Source organism: Symphalangus syndactylus, chromosome 16, assembly GCF_028878055.3.
Source record: "Symphalangus syndactylus isolate Jambi chromosome 16, NHGRI_mSymSyn1-v2.1_pri, whole genome shotgun sequence".
In the NCBI taxonomy this organism is placed as follows: Eukaryota; Metazoa; Chordata; class Mammalia; order Primates; family Hylobatidae; genus Symphalangus; species Symphalangus syndactylus.
The window spans coordinates 84,463,797-84,484,761 of NC_072438.2; the positions used below are offsets into that span (position 1 = coordinate 84,463,797).

Here is a 20,965-nt window from a genome sequence, read left to right on the forward strand (position 1 = left end):
ACCTCTATAATTCATTCGTCGTGCATAACTGAAACTACATATCTATTGAACAGGAATTCCCAACTACCCATAGCGCCAATCACCTAGCAATTGCCATTCTACTCTTTGTTTCTATGAGTTTGACTATTTCAGATACCTCACATCGGTAAAATCATCTGCTATTTGTCTCAAGTGACCAGATTATTTCATTAGGATAACGTCTTAGGTTCAATCATCTTGTCATATATGGCAGAATTTCATTCTTTCTAAAGAATGAAAATATTTTATTGTATGTACATACAAAATTTGCTCTTAAATTCATCCATGATGGATATTTGTTTTTTTTTCCATATCTTGGCTATTGTGAATAGTGCTGCAATCAACATGTGAGTGCAGGTATGACTTTGAGATTCTCATTTCCATTCTTTTGGACATATGCTCAGAAATGGGATTGCTGGATCACACAGTAGTTCTATTTACTTTTTCTGTTGAAGAAACTCAATTCTGTTTTCCACAGTGGCTGTTCCATTTTAAATTTCCACCAGCAGTGTACAGTGCCTCAAATTTCATCTCGTCCTTGACAACACTTTTTTCATTTTATTTTTTATTATATTCACTATAATGTAGTATATCCTTGTGGATTTGATTTGCTTTTCTTTCATGACTGGTAATATTGAGCATCTTTTCATATGCCTGCTGGCAATTTCTATGTCTTCTTTAGAGAAATGTCTACTCAAGTCCTTTGGCCATTTTTAATTGGGTTATTTTTCTTTTTGGCTATTGAGTTGTAGAAGTTCCTTATATTTTTGGATATTAAAATCTTATTAGATATATGACTTGCAAATATTTTCTTCCATTCTGTAGGTGGCCTTTACACTCTGTTTATTGTTTCCTTTGGATGCAGAAGCTTTTCACTTTGATGTAGTTTCACTTGTCTAATTTTGCTTTTGTTGCTTCTGCTTTTGATGTCACATACAAAAAATCATTGCCAAGACCAATGTCAAAGAGTTTTCTCCTCATGTTTTCTTTCAGGAGTTTTTCCATTTCAAGCTTTACGTTTGAGTCTTTAGTCCATTTTGAGTTGATTTTTGTGTGTCGTATAACAGTTTTCCCAGCACCATTTTTTAAAGAGACTATTCTTTCTCCATTTTGCATTCTTGGCAGGCCTGTTGAAGAACACTTGGCTATAAATGCATGTTACCATTTGGGGTCTTTTGTGCTTTGATATGAATTATAAAATTATTTCTACTTTTGTAAAAAAAAGTGTCATTGGGATTTTGATAGGGATTGCATTGAATCTGTAGATAGCTTTGAATAGAGGATAAATTATAAGGCTGAGAATAAAGTAGAGTTTCAAAAAAGTATGGTAAGTTACAAGCTTTAAGGTGGTTATAGAATGCAATTTCATCCAGGTATCTCAGCAAAGTAGTTCCCATCAGACAAGGGCAATTCAGCAGAGCAGGGTGAAGCTGTGAGCCATGGTCAGCTAATTCACAGTGCAGGAATATGCATGTGCAAGTCCAGTCAATATCAATGTCTATCTTGAATTAATACAAAGGATAGGATTGCAACAATCATGTACAGAGATCTTAAGAAATAACAAACATATTTACTAATTTATAGGATTCAAGCAAACAAGGGGCCCAAGAGAAAAAGACAGTAATCCAGAAGAATCCACACCACTCTCCAGATATTTTCCACATCAGATACACCTCAGTTGCTGAAAATGCAAGATGCAGTCCCTAAATGAGGATTACAAAGATCTAATGGGAAGAAGAACTTTAGGTTATGAAACATGTCTATTTTATATCCATATATTTACACAGCTCATGTAAAATTTTCCCAGGAACCGTGTCTTACATTAGGTTGACTCAAAAGTAACTGTGGTTCTGCTGTTACTTTCAATGGCGAAACCGACAATTACTTTTGCATCAACCTTAATTTATAGGTACTAAGTTCACTTATCATATACAATTCTAAACTGGGGACACATGACCAAAAGCATCCCTTGCATAATGATTCATCTCTGAGCCCTTAGTTTGTGTATCAGAACTTCTACTATTAACATACATGAAGACGACTATGTCATCTGCTTTCTTTCTTTTTTAGTGAGAAAGGAATCACAGAGCAAATTAACTTCTTTGCAACCTATTGCACACCTAAAACAGAAGAGATACATCTATATATCTATCTATATCCATATCCATCAGCGGCAGAATGTGTAGCTAAACTCTGGTATTTCAGTACATTATAAAAGTAGCCAGCCATTGGAAATAAAAAGAACTTTGCACACAATCACATAGCTAAGTCTCTAAATTTGAACAAATGAAGTAAGAAAGTTCCAAAATGAAGGAAACAGAACTATACAGAATAGCAAACAAATGAGTATCACCAAAGCCAGAGTTATGGCTACTTCTGAAAAAGAGAGTGTAAAAAATGATTAGAGATGAGTTCACAGACCCTCCCGGGGAACTGGCCACATTCTGTCTCTTGATGGGTGATGCTATAACACATTGTGGTTTAGAGTCATTTTTATCCTGAACATATATGTTTTTGCACTTTCTTAAGTATATTCTCACAAGAAAACATAGTAAGCAAAATTCCTTCTTAAAAAGGAAAATTAAAAGAGCCAAAAGCCTTCCGGGATGTTTGTTCCCTACTTCCTTCACCAACAATATTTCTTGGAGATTAACACTGTTAACAGGATTGTTGCACTTCCTTCAAAGCACTTTGAAAGTTTCACAACTTCATGAAGTTTCACAACTTAATGCTCCTCCTAAGGGAACTATTTTATTTTATCTTATTTTTAACTTTTATTTGAAGTTCAGGGATGCATGTACAGGTTTGTTATATAAGTAAACTTGTGTCATGGGGTTGATTGTACAGATGATTTCATCACCCAGGTATTAAGCCTGATACCCATTAGTTGTGTTTCCTGATCCTCTTGCTCCTCTCACTCTCCACCCTCCAACAGGCCCCAGTGTGTGTTGCTTAAGGGAACTATATTAAATGATAACAAACACTACATAAATGTGTCTTCTACATTTCTAGTTCTTAAAGGATCATTTTGTGCCTTACATAACAATAGTAGCAAGCAAGCTCAGAATGTTAAATGATACTAGTATCTATCAACAGTGAGAAAACTACCTCACTTACAAGAAAGGGACATGACATTATTCGTAATCCAGGAACTTGTCTTCTTTTATTCCCCCTGAAATGTGCCTTTATTCTTTTTTACCATTGTAATAGCCTGAAATTATTTGCAGAGTGAAATTTGTAAGTCCAAGCACGTCATTAATTTTGTAAAATAATATATTCAACTATAAGACACATATCTTCCTTGATCAGTAGGCTTATGACTGTTTAACAATATGAAGTTGATCACATTCACATTCACTCACTTTCTTTAGTGAGTGAGCTTCAAAAGGTCAAATTCTAATTACATTGGAAAAAACAGCTGGCCCAACACCTCACAGCATTGTGTCTATTTTACTTTCAAAAATACTCGTTTGAGGCTACAACATTTCCCCCTTGAGTGTAAAAAAATCTGGTGACAAAAAATTGTCTCACATTTTGTCACATTTCTAATGGATTAAAAAAAGTACTATTTCAGAAATAATATTTTTTCTGATAAAAAAATGCTCACCATCACTAATAATCAGAAAAATGAAAATAGAAACTACAGTGAGACACCACCTCACACCAGTCAGAACGGCTACAATTAAAAGGTCAAAACACAACACACGCTGGCAACGCTGCAGAGAAAAGGAGACACTTGAGACACTGCTGATGGGAATGTAAATTAGTTCAGTCACTGTGGAAAGCAGTTTGAAGATTTCTCAAAGAACTTAAAACACAACTACCATTCAACCCAGCAATCTCATTACTGGGCATATACCCAAAAGAATATAAATCATTCTACTAAAAGACACGTGCATGCGTATGTTCTTTGTAGCACCATTCACAATAGCAAAGACATGGAATCAACTTAGATTTCCATCAATGGTGGATTGAATAAAGAAAATCAGGTGTACACACACACACACACACCAAGAAATACTATGCAGCCATAAAAAAGAATGAAATTTTGCCCTTTGAACCAACACACAGACACAGCTGGAGGCCACTAGCCTAAGCAAATTAACACAGGAAAAGAAAACCAAATGCTGCATATTCTCACTTATAAGTGGGAGCTAAACAATATGTACTCATGGACATGGAGATGGCAACAATAGACACTGGAGATGACTAGAGGGCAGAGGAGGGGTGTACAGGTAGAAAAACTAACTATTGAATACTATGCTCAGTACCTGGGGGCTGGATCAATCATACCCCAAACCTCAGAATCATGCAATATACCCCTATCACAAACCTGGATGTGTACTCCCAGAACTTAAAGTTGAAAGTGTTAAAAAACAAAAAGAAAGAAGGAAAGAAAAACATCTTTTTCCCACAGTGTTTTACACTTTTTTTTATACAGTGTCTCACACTGTACTTTTTTTTTTTACAATGTCTTAGTTATGGCTGCTATAGCAAATACTACAGACTGGGTGACTTCAAACAAGACTATTTTTCACAGTTCTGGAAAATGTGAAGATCAAGATGCCAGACAATTTGCTTCCTGGCTCTTGTCCTGGTTTGCAGACAGATGCCTTCTCGTATCCTCACATGGTGAAGAAAGAGATTATCTCTCACCTCCTTTTTTTATAAGGGCATTAATCCCCTTCATGAGGGCTCCAGCCTCAGAAACTTATTACCTACTGAAGGCCACATTTTGAAATTCCAACATATTTGAAATTAAGGCTTCAGTATATGAGTTTTTGGAGGACACACTCATTCAGTACGTAGCACATAATAACTTCTGTTATGGTTTCAGAAAAGAAATGAAAACTTAGGAATTCCAAATATACTGTTGAAAATTAGCTATTACAGGTATTTTTCGCAATTAAATATTTTTACTTAAATTAGACTCAGTGTTTCATCTGATAGTTTTAAGAGGAAGAAAACAGCATCCTTTACAATGCAACATTTTTTTTGGAGTGGTCATATTTTGATAGGTAGAATTGCTTTAAAATAACTTTTTGACAAAATTAAAAATGAATTTATTAGCAGATCTCAAGAAGCCCTTTATATTTTGTATCTTTCTTTCAGGTTCTAAAAGGGTTTTTGTTGTTGTTTGTTTGTTTTGGTTTTTGTGCAGTTGGCGGTTGAACAACACAGATTTGAAATACTTAAGTCCACTTACAGGAAGGTCATTTTCAACCAAACTGAAAATCGAAAATACAATCTTAGTAGGATATGAAGCCCACATATACAAAGAACTGACTTTTTATCTCTGCAGGGTGCCCCGCAGTAAGTCCTGTGCAACCTGAGTATGCTCAGATTTTTGTATCTGTGAGCATTCCCGGAACCAATCCCCGGCATGAGCGAATGCAATTCTAAAATCACATTTAAAGATAAAACATTGATTTTATATTGTGTTTCCATAATAGCCCAACACTTCTGAGAGCAATCCTTAAGGGTAAAAAATTTTGACTTCACAGGAAAAACAAAAAAAACAAAATATTTGTGTGTTAGGCCATTCTTGCTTTGCTATAAAGAAATATCCAAAGCTGGATAATTTATAAAGAAAAGAGGTGTAATTGGCTCATGGTTCTGCAGGCTGTACAGGAAACACAGCACCAGCATCTGCTCAGCTTCCGACGAGGACACAGGAAGCGTACAATCAGAGCGGAAGGTAAAGGGGGAGCCCAAACCTCACAAGGCACGAGTGAGCGCAAGAGAGAGAGTGAGCAGGAGGTGCCACACGGTTTCAAATGACCAGAACTCACTATCGCAAGGACAGCACCAAGCCACGAAGGACCCACTCCCATGACCCAAACACCTCCCGCCAGGCCCACCTCCAACATCAGGGATTACATTTCAACCTGCGATTTAGAGGACAAATATCCAAACAATAGCAATCGGCAACTTCATATTTAGAAATTACTGGCATTACTATCATCTAAATGTTTCACTTCTTGGAAAACCAGATGTATTTTACATAGGGAGAAAAAGTAATATGGGAAGTAGAAATCTGAATAAAGAATGGACTTTAGTTAACGCGAATGTACCAATATTTGTTAACTTTAACATATTTGTTATACTAATGGGAATGGTACTAACAGGATAAACTGGATATGAGGTATGTGGGAAATCTCTGTGCTGTCTTCTCACTTTTCTGTAAATCTAAAACAGTCTATTAAAAAATACCATTGGTGGTGGCTGTACCCCCAACTCAATCAATAAATTCATTTAAAAATATATAATATACATTGGGATTTAGCCATTGTGGTCTTTCTCCATTATAAGCCCTCTTACACCATGCAGAGACATACTGTACTTGACCTATACTGAAGTGGTTGTTATCCAGGATATGGAGAGAACTTAAATAAATTTGTAGGTGGGGATATGCCTTCCAAGAATATTTGGCCTGGAGGCAAGAGGGGAAAAATTAAAAGTCTCATCCCCTTAAAAAAAATTGCTATTCACTTCTTAGTGTCATTTTGTGAATTAAATACAGCTTGTCTGATTAAAAAAAATTAACAATTGATGTTGATATCTAGACTCATGAAAAATATAACATCAAAAAATTACTGTAACTATAAACCTGACAATTTTGTTTACCTTAAAGAATGCTATTGCTGATAGAAACAAAAAGCGTAACTAGCTAAGTAGATATACAAAATGTTTTATTTTACCTATACTTCTGAATGTCAACTAACAGGTATTGCTATAGATGTTTTTACACATGTTTGCCTAAAGAGATTTTTGTACCTTTTATAGTTCTCTTTTATTTGTAACCAAGTATCTTGTGCTTATCAGCTCTATGATTTGATTTTTAAAAATACATTAAATTATGAACCCATAAATATGTAGAACAGAAAAATATATTAACTCACTTGATATGGGTAGGAAGACAACATTACTCTTAGTAAGACAAGTGCTTTTTGATAAAATATAAGCAAGTATTGTATAAGTGGGAAAGCTTTAAACAAATAAGTTTATAGGAAATTAGAGTTTCCCAAAAGTGGGCATCAAAGAATAGAGTTTCAGGGCATTGAACCAGAGGGAATTTAGAGAACTGAGTTTTGGGTAGAGAGAGAAGCCAGCAAGGTTATGGCAGGGAGTAAACACCATATCCCCCATGAGAAACCCCCTGTGTCAAGGAGCACCAGAGAGAATTCTAAGATAGGACTTCCAATTTTGAGTCATGCCCTTTGCTACTCTGTGCAGAACTATGTCTGTGTAATTACGAATCTTCACTAAACCTGCTGTACTCAACAGCTGTGTGTTATGGATGTGCTGTTTTAGGTATGGGAGGTAAACAAACAGTGGCTTTACCAGGGGATTGGGACAGCAGCTGTAGCAGCAGAGAACAATTAGAATCCACAAGACAGTAGGCAAACAAGCCGCAGGATGGGTTTTGACAGAAGCAGCTGTTAGGTAAATTGTCTTCCAAGAGTTTCCAGATTGCCCGGAAAATTTACAAGCTGAAATAGGGTGCAAAGAACATCAAGAACAGGGAATGTGTTCATCTGACTTCCCAGGCTTGGGAGGTCCTGGAAATTGTAATGTAATCATTGAAATAAAGGAAGACCTGTGTGATTTGAAACTCACAGGTTAAAAATACAATGTGAAAAATGCTATCTAGGTAACCTTCAATTATACAGACCTCATGGGACAAATAACAGTATATGATTAAGCATGTGAGTATCATTATGAAAAACATCACTCACCATGCTTTTGGTTTGGAAGTTTACAGCTTCAAAGCATTTGTTTATTTCTTCACTCATACTTCTTCCTCTCATTTTCTTGAAAGAGAAAAGGAAACTAATATTTGTCATGCTTTATTATGACATTACAAAGAATTAGGCATTGTTATTCATTCAAAGTGTACTACTATGTTTTTCGTTTTGTTGTGTAGACATTCATCTCATTAGTTGACTGAAATTTCCATTATTCACATTTTCCCAGTAAATCTTTTTTGTCCTGTATCTTTCAACACAGTCTCAGAAAACTTAGAGTAAATTATAAAAAGGATTATGATATATGTATACTATAATACATAGACAATTCATATGCAATAAGACATCTATTGGTCCAGATTTGGGAGGATCCTGTGGCCCACACCGAAGCAACAGGTATGATATTCAGATAACATTATTTCATTTTATTTGGGGGTGTGGATTTAGAATGCCTATAGCCCAGTTTATTATATAATTCTACATTTGTTTGCTTCATTTTCCCTATTTTTCATGTAGTTCCCCTAAAACATAAACAATGATTCTTAAAGCAATTCAGGCCAAGACTGGATTGGAATTCTTGCCAGCATAAGCACTCTGCACATACATTTAACCACTTTCTTCTTTCAACATTAGCTTAATACATTTTGGCTGCCTTATAAATCACTTCCAGAAACTTATGTCAAATATAAATAACTCTACTTCCCACATAAGGATTCTTGTGTTTAAACAAGTATGCTTTATCCGTTATAGCAAGGTCAAAAACAATTATGGAAAACAATCAATCAAAGTTACCACAAAAGTTTAAGGTTACCAAATGTGAAAATTCTGTGAAAAAATACAAATTATTGTGCATTTGCTGGAGGCCTGAGATTAAAGAAGTCTTCCATTTTAAGCCACATCTTATTAAATAAGTACACTTTAGCCCATTTAACAATAAAATTTGTGACGTCCTTTGCAATAGGTAAAATCCAATTTCCTTTCCAGTCAATGAAGTATTATACCAAATGTCTTTCTTCCCACTTGGTTGCTCTCTTTTATGACTCTGAGTTCATAAAGCAATTCCCTAGCCTGAGAAGAAAATAAACAAGTAAATGACGGCACTTAAGGAGCCCTAGGCATTGCACCTAGGATAATCTGCAATCTAACATTTATCAAGCAATAGTAAGTTACAAAACATTTGAGAAACTTGCTCTTGGAGACAGTTGAGAGCTAATTTGAATCCACTTTGTCTCATAAAGGAAACATCGTGTTCATAAAACCACAGGAACATTAGAAAAACAGCTGTTTCCTTTCAAAATAGAGCAGCCACATCAGGTGTAAATTTCACCAAGGGTATGGCTTAATCAAGTATTCCATATTATACAAAATACAATCCAATCTGAAGTTTCAAAACAAAAAAATCATTATTTATATTTTCCTATCACAATAAAACCTGTTACATGTTCTCAAAAAAATGCCATTTTTAAGTTACTTACTTTGAAAGTGAAACCTCACTTATCTAATGTTATAAAATTTAAAATATAATTTAAAATTGATTAGGAGAAAATGAAAATATATCAGTAAAAATAGCTGACAATAAATTTACAACCCCCTCAAAAAATTACTGTCTTAGAAATTTTAGTTGGGAATTTCTTCTCTCTACTTATATAAAGGTTGGAATTAACTAAAAGAAAAGTTGCCTGTTTCTCTATGTATTTTCAGCATTAATAAAACCACAAATGAATGTATATATTTTTTATTAAAGGTAAAGGAAATAGAGTGTCAAATTATACAATTGATTTTATATGTTATTTGTTATCATGATTCAGCAAATAAGTAAGAAATTAATGCTTCAGAATGACTGCGTAAACAAACAAAAATTAACTAAATGCTGAAGCAGGTTATTATTTGAGAAATTCACGGTACATTAATAATGGCTGGCTCCATTGTCAAATATTGAAAATATGTTTGGTGAGATAACTTACTCAGGCCTGATTTTTGATAGACCAATAAAAGTATATAAATTAGGAAATGCTTGCATGTAGCTATTTGGATTAAAAGGAAGAACAAAAAGGCTATCAAGAGAAAGAATAAAAAGAGCATTCAAATAGATACTGTTACTACTAGACCTTGTCATTCTTAAAGATTGTAGCAAAATACATTCATTCTTGACTTTTACCTATCTAAGTAAGCAACAAATATTGCCACCTTCATTTTCAAAACAGATGTGGAATCCAGTGATTTCTTAGGTCTTCCCTTATCACTACTTTACTGTAAGCCACTGTCCTTTCTCAACGGGATTGCTGCAGTGCTCTTCAGATGAACTCTATCCCTTCCCTTACTTGTTCATATACTACGCTCAATGCGATCACCCAATTTGTTTTTTTAAAACATAAGTCAAATTGCCATTTCAGAAACTTCCATTATCTCCCCATTTCACTTAGACTGAAGTAAAGCACTTAGTGTGGGCCACAGGATCCTCCCGAATCTGGACCACCACTATTTCTCCGATCTCAAATCCTACCCTTTGGCTAATTTAATCCACAATAAGGATCTGCGTTCCTGGCAAACATGGCGTGCTTTTCCTTCAGAGAGTTTGCACTTACTGTTCCCTCTTCCTGGAAGGTTCTTTCCCAAGATATTTATGTGGCTTGCTTTCTAACATCTTTCAGGTTTAAATATCATCTTTTCCACGACGTTCATTCTACCACCTATTTAAAACGCAATTCCATCCACCGACATCTAGGAATTTCTGCTTTATTTTTCTTCATGCCCTTTCACAATACGTCAGTGCACTTCCATGCACTTTCCTGTTAATGAACGTGACTAGTTAGAGGTAGAATTTCAACAAGCCCACCTTGTGACTCACTCTCTTTGGGGGGAGGACAAGAAAGCGATGCTACTATGACAAGGGGCAGGAAGCCCAGCAGCCCCAGCTGAAAGGCAAGACAGATGCAGCTTCAAAGCCAAGAAGTCCCCAAAGTGAATAAAGAGTATCAAAGATGAGAAACATGCTATTTGCTATTCAACATAGACCTTTGATTGAGCAAACAACATTAGAAGCTCCTCTAGTGGAAATTAAGTGGGGAGCTATTCTTAAAGAGAGTAAATGCAAAGCCAGCTTGCTGTAGCATAAAGTCACTCTCTCCCTCAGTACCCTCTGATCCCTCCCTTTCCTCTGCATGGATCTCAGCTGCTTTAAAAAGAAAGGAGATTAGGCATGTTAAGATTAGCCTGAAGCTGCCTCCTTAATGCTTTAAGTTCAGACTAAAGGTTTCTTCCTACATAGAAAACTGTAACCTATTAGGATGTGTAAGCAGACTGTAATCTACTCTTGTACCGATCAGTTTCAGGCAATGACAGACTGGCTAACCGTTTAAACTGTGTTCACATTAGGCAAATTCAGAGCTGTAACCAATCTAGTTGTTTTCCGCACCTCTCTTCCCTTTTCTTTATGTCACTTTTCTTTTGCTGTCCATAAATATTATCTGACCACTTGACAGCCCCAGAGTCATGCTGAGCCTATTCTTGCTACTGGACTTGTGAATTGTACTTTGCTCAATTAAACTCTGTTAAATTTAATTTATCTTAAGTTTTCCTTTCAACAATCAGTAGCCAAGATCTCTCTGTCCCTAAATAACACTGAAAGCCATATGCACCCTCTGGTTATATGTATGGGAACTTTGAAAAGGCAGGGATTCTAACTTTTATGTGTCTCTTGGATTCAGGTTATGTATTCACCTTCTTACCAGGTCTCAAGAGAAAAGAGAATGATATGAACAGACTAGCAAAAGCATTGAGGACTGCAGGACAACGCTGCAGTAGCCTGTGAAAGCAGAGATAAAAGGCCAAAGAGGGAAAAAAAATCTGTTTCCTTCCCATTATTTCTCTCAGGCCTGTGACATCCTTCTTCCTGCACTGCTTAGCATCCTAGCCAGGGGATAGTATGTTGCTGCAGAGTCAACTCACGCATGTGTTAAACAACTTGGTCAGTGTTCACATTTTGGGGGCAAAAGTTACCAAATTCAATTAATAGAATTTTTGCTAGTGAAGAGAAGTCAAAATGGTCTTCTTGATGGGGACCGGGGAGCATTAGTACTTTAGCGTGTGTCGTTGCTGGGGGTGTCACTGTTACATTGTTACATTTTTAGATTGTTGCATTTCCCATGCATTATGTGTAAGAGACAATAAATTCTTTCAGTTCAAGTAATGCCACATCTAAGCATGTAGAGAAGCAATCTCTGTCCCCTCCGGACTGGTCCAGCAGAAACAACATAGAATCCAGGTAGAAGAGAGAACTCAGCTCTAGTTTAAAAAAGTAACTGCTGCCCAAACTCAGAGAAACCATTTCCCAGCTGAGTAGCGCCACCTGCCGGACTCTGCCCCCAAGTGCACAATGTTAAAAACAAACCAAAAAGCCGCTGGTCAGCGGCTTTCCTAACACTGAACTCCTGACTCACAGAGCCCATTTAGTCACGAGTCAATTCCTATTCAACAACTAACAGAGAAAGGGCCCCGTGATCCTCTCTGGAAAATGGAAATGCCGTATTCCAAAGCACACTATATTGTGGCCCTAGCGTCATCTCAGTTTTACATAAAAAACTGTCAGTTAACATCTTTGGGGAAACTTGACCTCTCACTCCACTTTCTGAAGCAAAACCTTTAGCTCCATGGGGCCCTCCATCTACAGTTTCTTTTAAATGACCGGGCCTGGGAACTGATTCTGCTCCACCAGCCTGGAGGGGACGGAGATCATCTCTTTACATGCCTAGATGGGGCATTCCCTGAATTGGGAGAATTTATTGCCTCTTTTACATAATGGATGGGAAGCACAACAATGTGAACAACATAACAATGACATCCCCCGCAATGACACATACAAAAGTGCTTTCAATATGCCTCTGTCCCCAGCAAGAAGACCAGCTCTTGTTACTCCAAGAGCTGCTGGTGTCATGCGGGTGGTAGCAGCAATCCAGCCCCAGCAATAGCTCTGGAAGGCTGCCTGTGCCAAAAGCCAGTGGGCACAGTGGGATGAGTTAGAAGTCCTTGCCTTAGGCAAGGCTCCTGAGGAGCTGGAAGGTTAGATTACTAACACATAGAGCTGTGTTCAGTGGCACAGCCATCCGGTCTACCACTTGGAAGCCCACAGACTACCAGTTTAAAGTTCCCCTTCTTTGAGTTCATGAACCATAGTGAGGACTGAGCAGCCGGGGTCTCTCACACAGGTGCTCACAGTGGGGGCAGATGAAACCCTTCTCTGACGACACCAGCTGGAGCCAATGTGATCAAGCTTATGCTGTCCATTTTGCTATAATTGCTTCCCACATCCATCATCAAATTGGATGCACCAGCACCTCCCCCTCGCAGACTGGGCACAAAGGAAAGGTCTTTTATGTTTCTGATGCAAAAGCCACCACTGTGTGGCCGACTTGTGGCTCCTGCAAAATGTTAGCCCGTTTGTCTAACGGTAAGAGAGGCCATATCACATGGGCATTCTTTTCACCCACGGCTGCTGAGGACATCAGATCTGACTACATCAGATCTTTGACAGCTTTTTGGGTCTGATCATTGTCCATACTTTCCAGCTAATGGTTTTCTATTCTAATCCTATCCTTCAACTCTTGCAGCAATACTGTAGCCCTTAAGTAGACTCTTTCATTTTTTCTGCTTTCCACATCATAAACCGTCTGAAAATGGTGCACAATTTGTCAAAAAGTCTACTCAACAAGGGAACAATAATCAAGGTACTTGGTGGACATGTCATATGCCCTACTGTCCATGGGCGTTTGATCTTGTTGAGCAATGAAAGAAATGCCTCAGACACTGACTCAAAATATTTCTGTTTTCCCTTTCTCACACTTTCCTGGGCCACACACTTTATAATAAAGCAGTTGGTCACTGAATGTGACTGTCCTTACAAAGAGGAGAACTTCTCTTGGTTGCTTTCTGGGTAATAATTCCAGTAAAGAATTATCTAGAACATTTTGAAGATTCAGTATTTTTTCCTGCCATTCCTAGGCAAAATACTTTTTGCTTTCCCCTAACCTCAACCTCAGGCAAACTTGGTAGGTACACCCTCCAGGTGACAGCTCAGATAAAAGGGGTCTTGGAGGATTGAAACTAAATTCTGGAATGTCAGGATCCTTGGCCTAGATCAAATGAACAACGACCACCTGAGTGACTCACTAATCTCTGTAGCCCCCTATAATGTCCCTTGTAAGTCAAGTATGGGATTACATGGGTGTCTGGAAACTTTTTAAAAATATCTTATCCCATTATATCTGATTCTTAATATCTCAATGTGAATAGGGATGACTGTAGGAAAGATGATGTCATAGCTGCTGGAATGGAATACACCATTTTTGGAGCTATGAAGGGAGAGCCAGAACCCTGGTGTCAGGAGAAGAAACATGTTAGTCCCCAAAATATGCAAAAAAAACCAGGATGCAATTCGTGTTCTCCTTGCCTGCTAGATGCAGCACCGTTTCAGCACCATGCCAGGACAAAACAATCTTGTGGTCCACCTGAGCCAGGCAGCAGCTGCAGCTGGCAACCTTACCTCCTATCAGACTTGTCATTGCCATCCATGTGCTAGAAAAACACAGAAGTGCTTTTGGACAGGCCATCAGTACCCTGCTGTCCCTGATGCCTTCTCAGAGGCAGCTCCTGGGTGTGGACTCCCTCATATGTTTTCAAACACAAGGACTGACCCAACTTTGTTTGCATCCGTCTCACTGATGCAAAGGCATCTGCTTCTCCTAAGGCTCACCTGGCCTTGAATTTTGCCACGTATGGCATTCAAGGCTAATTGGTGACACTGCCCACGTGACTTGACCAAACCAATGCAACAGGGGTTCAAATCAAGTTTAACAGCAAGTCTCAAACTGGAGTGACCCATGCCTTTTTGGGTTATATGTTTGTATATACAGCGAGGGGGGCAAGGGCAGTGTTCACTGGGGATGGGAGCTGCTTGTTGGCTCATCTTTTGTCCCTGGTAATTATTGATATTGTTGGCAAATATATCAAGATCAGCAGATTACTCTAAACTCCCTCCCTTGGGTCATAATGAGTAGACTGGCCTCAATCTATATCTTGATTATCTAGAGTACGGCCTACTGTTACCCCTGGGACTTATAACAGTTGAGTGAGAATGTGTGGGCAGGAGAACAGGTATGTATAACAGAGGCCAGTGCTGCTGCTTGTAATCTGTTGATAGTAGCCTTAATTAAATTCAGTATGAAACAAACTGGTCCCAGACTTTGCGTGCTACTCAGACCTGAGAGGTGGAGGCATTATCATTACTATTCCCATGTTGCTAATACGTAAATGTACGTGTGTGTGTGTGTGTATGTGTGTGTGTGTTGTTTTTACTTACATGCTTGTAGGATTCTCTTTTTTTCCTTGAATTTTCAAAATTCACAGTATTTATTATATCGCTTTAGGATATTTTCTCCTACATTAACAAATATTTTCCTCTCCAAATTCAGGTGTCTAAGTTTTCTGTTATAAAATTTGTGTTTTGTTCCAGTCTCCATTTGTCTACCCCTTTCCTGCAGAATCTCTTGATCCACTTTACACTTATATTTACCATCATGCACCATGTAATGACAGTTTGGTCCATCTGTGTTATTGCCCCTGAAGACCTCTAGTGGGACAAGATGTGCTGGTGAAAGATGGTGATATTGATCATCCTGGTCTAGGCTAATGTGCATATTCATGTCTTAGTTTTTAACAGGAAAGTTTAATAAGTAAAAAGAAATCAAATAGAAGCATATAGAATAAGAGTACAAAAAATACTGTGCATCTGTTCAATGGTGTTTTAAGCTGTGTCACTACAAAAAAGAGTCAAAAAGTGTTTAAAAATAAAAACTTTCAAATTTAAAAGTTACAATAAGCTAGGGCTGACTTATTGTGGAAGAAAAAAATATTTTAAAAACATTTAGTATAGCCCAAGTACAGTGTTTATAAAGTCTATGGTAGTGTAGAGTAATCTAGACATTCACTTTCACTCATCACTCAGTTGCTGATTCACCGAGACAACTTCCAGTCTTGCAAGCTCCATTTGTACCAAATGCCCTGTTCAGGTGCATTTTAAAAAATCTCTTATGTCTTATTTTTACTGTACCCTTTCTATGTTTAGAAAAACAAATACTAACCATTTTGTTACACCTGCCTACAGTGTTCAGTACAGTAACACGTTGTCCATATTTGTAGCCTAGGAGACTAAGTGTGTAGTAGGTTAGATCTACGTTAAGATCTCAGTGTGAACAGGGATGACTGTAGAAAAGATGATGTCATAGCTGCTGGGATGAAACACACCATTTTTGGAGCTATGGAGGGAGAGCCAAAAACCCTGGTGTCAGGCTTGTGCGAGTACATTCTGACGTTTGCACAACAAAATTGCCTAACAACACATTTCTCAAAATGTATCCCTGTCATTAAGGGACAGATGACTGAACTTATTATTTTATTATTTTTCTCTTTTTTCTATAGTTCTGCACAGAGTAGGAAACCTCTGAGTTTGAACTCAATGCCTGCCACTAACTTACATTTCTTCAATATTAACTTGTAGTCTTACTACTCTTGACCCAGATTTAAATCTGCTATTGCATTTAGCTTTTATTAACGTATATAATATATCTCATAGGTTTTGGGGGATGGTTAAATAATTAATAGATCTAAAAGTATTTTAATGGTAGCTATTGTAATTTTCATCATTAATGGTACTTTTAAATTTCTATTTTATATCACAAATTCTTCCCATGTGTGTATCTTTCATCTCAGTAAATGAATTCATACTTCTAATTTTTTTTCTCATTTTTGCAATACACATTTACTCGATTTTGACAGTAAGGAAAAAAGTAAAGGCTTTGAAAATTCCATTTGTCATCCTTTAAATGATCTTTCTCTGCAGTAAAAATCCTGGCTTCACTTTTATCTACTTTGTTATCTGTATTACGTTTTATGATCTGAAATCAATATGTTTCTCTTTCTAGAATAAAAAAAAACACTTCAAGTGTGTTATTTGTGTATGGACCATATTTGTTAAGTCAAGTGCAATAACTACAGAGTACATCTATTTATCATTTAGATTTCAGATTGGACCCAATCTTTCCAGAAAAACCTAACTGACCCACTCAAATGAGATGTGTGCCCCTAATAAATGCTTTTGTAACACTGTGTTTGCACCCCTGGAACCTTCCTGATGGGCTACTGGAATTGTTTGATTGCTCACATTCTATACTAGGAATTATGCTGGGAGGACAAGAACTGTGTTTTGTGCAACATTCTATCCCTGTGCCCAGCACGTTGACTGGGGTTTTGTGAGCCCTCAGTGCACATTGTCGAAATGAATGGAACTGATTTGAATGGAATGACATTTGTTTGATGCAGCAGCTGAGAGGGCTGAGGAGAAAGTCTTAGATAAGGGGAATCTGAGCAGAGAAATTTTACATCATTGTCATCGTGTGTTTGGTAAGGGTGTAGCAATGAGACCAGATTTCCCTTGGAAGTTTTGTTTGACCTGACCTCTGCACAGGAAGACTGGAACACACTCCACACTTCCGAGCGCGTGTTCCTCTCTGCCTTTTAGGTGGACCTCACCTTTAGCCTGCCTTCACTCCTGCAAACAGTGGGTTCAGGAGGTGATGCCATGATCTCATTTACTTCGAACTTCATGGATGTTGTTGTTTTTGGTGTTACTTAACTCTTCCCTATCTTCCTTTGTCAAAGTAACCAATACACCAATCCAAATCCTTCCATATCATACATCTTTTCTCACTATTAATACATATCAGATACAGACGATTTTATGAATACATGGACTTTGACATTTTCTGATTTATAAAAATTCTAACAATAGTCATATTGTAGGCATATATCCCTATGTTGCTTTTATCATTTAAAAATACATTGCGTTTGTAAATTCTGTTCTTTCTCATGCTTGCAAACTGGCCATTTCTTTTTTGTGCTTATTTTTCTTGTTCCTTGATAATAGATCCAATAGGACTTAATCCACACTACTCATATCCCACTTTCCATCCTGTCTCTAAAGCTGCAGAGCAATAGAGAGGGGCAATAAAAAGTTAATAAATATAATGTGATTGACACCACCAGCAATAGTTCACATTAATCTCTACTGTCTATTCTGTACCAATGATCTTTTGGTTAATGTTAGTATCATAGAACTCATTGTTCTATATTTATTATTTGCTAAGGCAAATATTTTTCGTCATATTTTGTTCTATATTATTTTGACAATCTTTCAATATATGTCATCCATATTAAATGTTAAATTATTAATTAATTTACAATGTGATATAGAATAGGAGCAAATGGATTTACTGATGCTAAAGTGTTTACCGATTTATATAGGTTGCCCAAGTCTCATGTTGAATTGTGATTCCCAATGCTAGAGGTGGGGCCTGGTGGGAGGTGACTGGATCATGGGGGCAGATTCCTCATGGTTTGGTGCTTTCTTTGCAAAAGTGAATGAGTTCTTGCAATATCTGGTCATTTAAAAGTGCGTGGCACCTCCTCCCTACTCTCTCTCTCTTGCTCTTGCTTTTACCATGCAATGTTCCCGCTTTTGCATTGCCTTCTACCACGACTGTAAGCTACCTGAGGCCTCCTTGGAAGTGGAGCAGATGCTGGCACCATGCTTCCTGTACAGCCTGCAGAACCATGAGCCAATTAAACGTCTTTTCTTATAAATTACCCAGTCTCAGATATTTATTTATAGCAATGCAAGAATGGCCTAACACACCAATTATTTAATATTTTACATACATTAAACATTTCCTTAAAAAAATATGGTATGGATTTTCACCTGCTCAGGGCTTCAGTGAAGACTTTCCATCAGATTCAATACTTTTTTAAAAGTTCAGTACCTTACATGGATAAAACTAGAGGACATTATGCTAAGTGAAATAGGCCTGGCACAGCAAGACAAACTTGGCATGTTCTCACTCATTTTTGGAAGCCAATATATATATATATATATATATATATATATATATATATATATATATCTCATGGAGATAGAGAATAGAATGATAATTAGCAGAAACTGGGGAGAATACTGGGTAGGGGGAGTGGGGATGGTCAGTCGGTACAAAAATACAGTTAAAATGAATAAGATCTAGTATTTGATAACACAACAAGGTGATAGCAGTCATCAATAATGTACTGTACATTTTAAAATAACTATAAAAGTATAACTGGAATGTTTGTAACAAAAAGAAATGATAAATGCTTGAGGTGATGATATGCCATTGACTGATGTGATAATTACACACCGTATGACTGTATCAAAATATCTCATGTATCCCATAAATATATACAGCTATTATGTGCCCATACAAATTAAAAATTAGAATTAAATCAAGTACAGTACCTTTATTACTAAATTTAACTCTAAATATTTTGGAAATTATTTGTAATTTTCGAGTGTAATTCTTTTTCCATTTCATATGACCTGGTCATCTTCAATACAAAAAATTGTAATGTATGTATATTTGACTGTATTTTTCAGTCATCCTACAAAATACAAATAAAAATTATAGTCTTTTGGAGTTTACCAGAAAATGTATTTTCCAAAAAGCAAATTAACTTATCATCAACGATAAATGATTGTATCTTTTATATTTGAGTGTTTTTTAAACCACTTATTGTTAATTTTTTTAATTTTTGTGGGTACATAGTAGGTGTACATATTTGTGGAGCACAGGAGATGTTTTGTAGCAAAAGAAACTACCATCAGAGTGAACAGGCAACCTACAAAATGGGAGAAAATTTTTAAAATCTACCCATCTGACAAATGGCTAATATCCAGAATCTACAAATAACTTAAACAAATTTACAAGAAAAAATCAAACAACCCCATCAAAAGGTGGGCGAAGGATATGAACAGACACTTCTCAAAAGAAGACTTTTATGCAGCCAACAGACACATGAAAAAATGCTCATCATCACTGGCCATCAGAGAAATGCAAATCAAAACCACAATGATATACCATCTCACACCAGTTAGAATGGCGATCATTCAAAAGTCAGGAAACAACAGGTGCTGGACAGGATGTGGAGAAATAGGAACACTTTTACACGGTTGATGGGACTGTAAACTAGTTCAACCATTGTGGAAGACAGTGTGGCGATTCCTCAAGGATCTAGAACTAGAAATACCATTTGGCCCAGCCATCCCATTACTGGGTATATACCCAAAGGATTATAAATCATGCTGCTATAAAGACACATGAACACGTATGTTTATTGTGGCACTATTCACAACAGCAAAGACTTGGAACCAACCCAAATGTCCATCAATGATAGACTGGATTAAGAAAATGTGGCACATATACACCATGGAATACTATGCAGCCATAAAAAATGATGAGTTCATGTCCTTTGTAGGGACATGGATGAAACTGGAAACCATCATTCTGAGCAAACTATCACAAGGACAGAAAACCAAACGCCACATGTTCTCACTCATAGGTGGAAATTGAACAGTGAGAACACTTGGACACAGGATGGGGAACATCACACACCAGAGCCTGTTGTGGGGTGGGGGGAGGGAGGAGGGATAGCATTAGGAGATATAATTAATGTAAATGATAAGTTAATGAGTGCAGCACACCAACATGACACAGGTATACATATGTAAAAAACCTGCAAGTTGTGCACATGTACCCTAGAACTTACAGTATAATAAAAAAAGAAAAAAAGAAAGAAGTCTTCCAATAATTGGATAAGGCCCACCTACATTATGGAGGACAATCTGCTTTACTCAAAGTCAGCTGATGATTGTAAATATTAATCACATCAACAAATAACTTCACAGCAAACCTAAACTCATATTGACCAAATTAACCATGGTCTAGCATGTTAACACATAAAATTAACCGTCACAACAGCAAAATAAACATGGTTGTTGAAAGCCACTGATATTTGGAACAGGTTTTAATGAAGCATTATTGTTGCATTAAGAGCTTAATTTAAATGTTTAGATTTATAATATGTGATATGTTTCTTCTATTTAATTAAGATTTCTATTAAGAATGACTCCTGGACTTTGGTAAGCTCCCTTTAAGCATCTGTTAATGAATCACAATTTTTTTTACCATTAATTTGATGATATAACATATTTTAATTTTTGTACATGACTCTAATCTTCCATCAAAAAACTCAGATTGTAATTATTCTGACAGTCTACTGACATC

The 20,965-nt window shown here is 36.9% G+C and overlaps 1 long non-coding RNA gene across 1 annotated transcript in view; it reads left to right on the forward strand.

Annotated features, from left to right (window-relative positions):
• The window catches only part of LOC134732764 (uncharacterized), a 173,350-nt gene extending 171,662 nt beyond the window's left edge, over positions 1 to 1,688 (forward strand). The window contains exon 3 of the long non-coding RNA XR_010116248.1: positions 1,603 to 1,688. This is a non-coding gene — a long non-coding RNA (uncharacterized lncRNA). The remainder of the gene's footprint in view (positions 1 to 1,602) is intronic.
• The last annotated feature ends 19,277 nt before the right edge of the window (positions 1,689 to 20,965 follow it).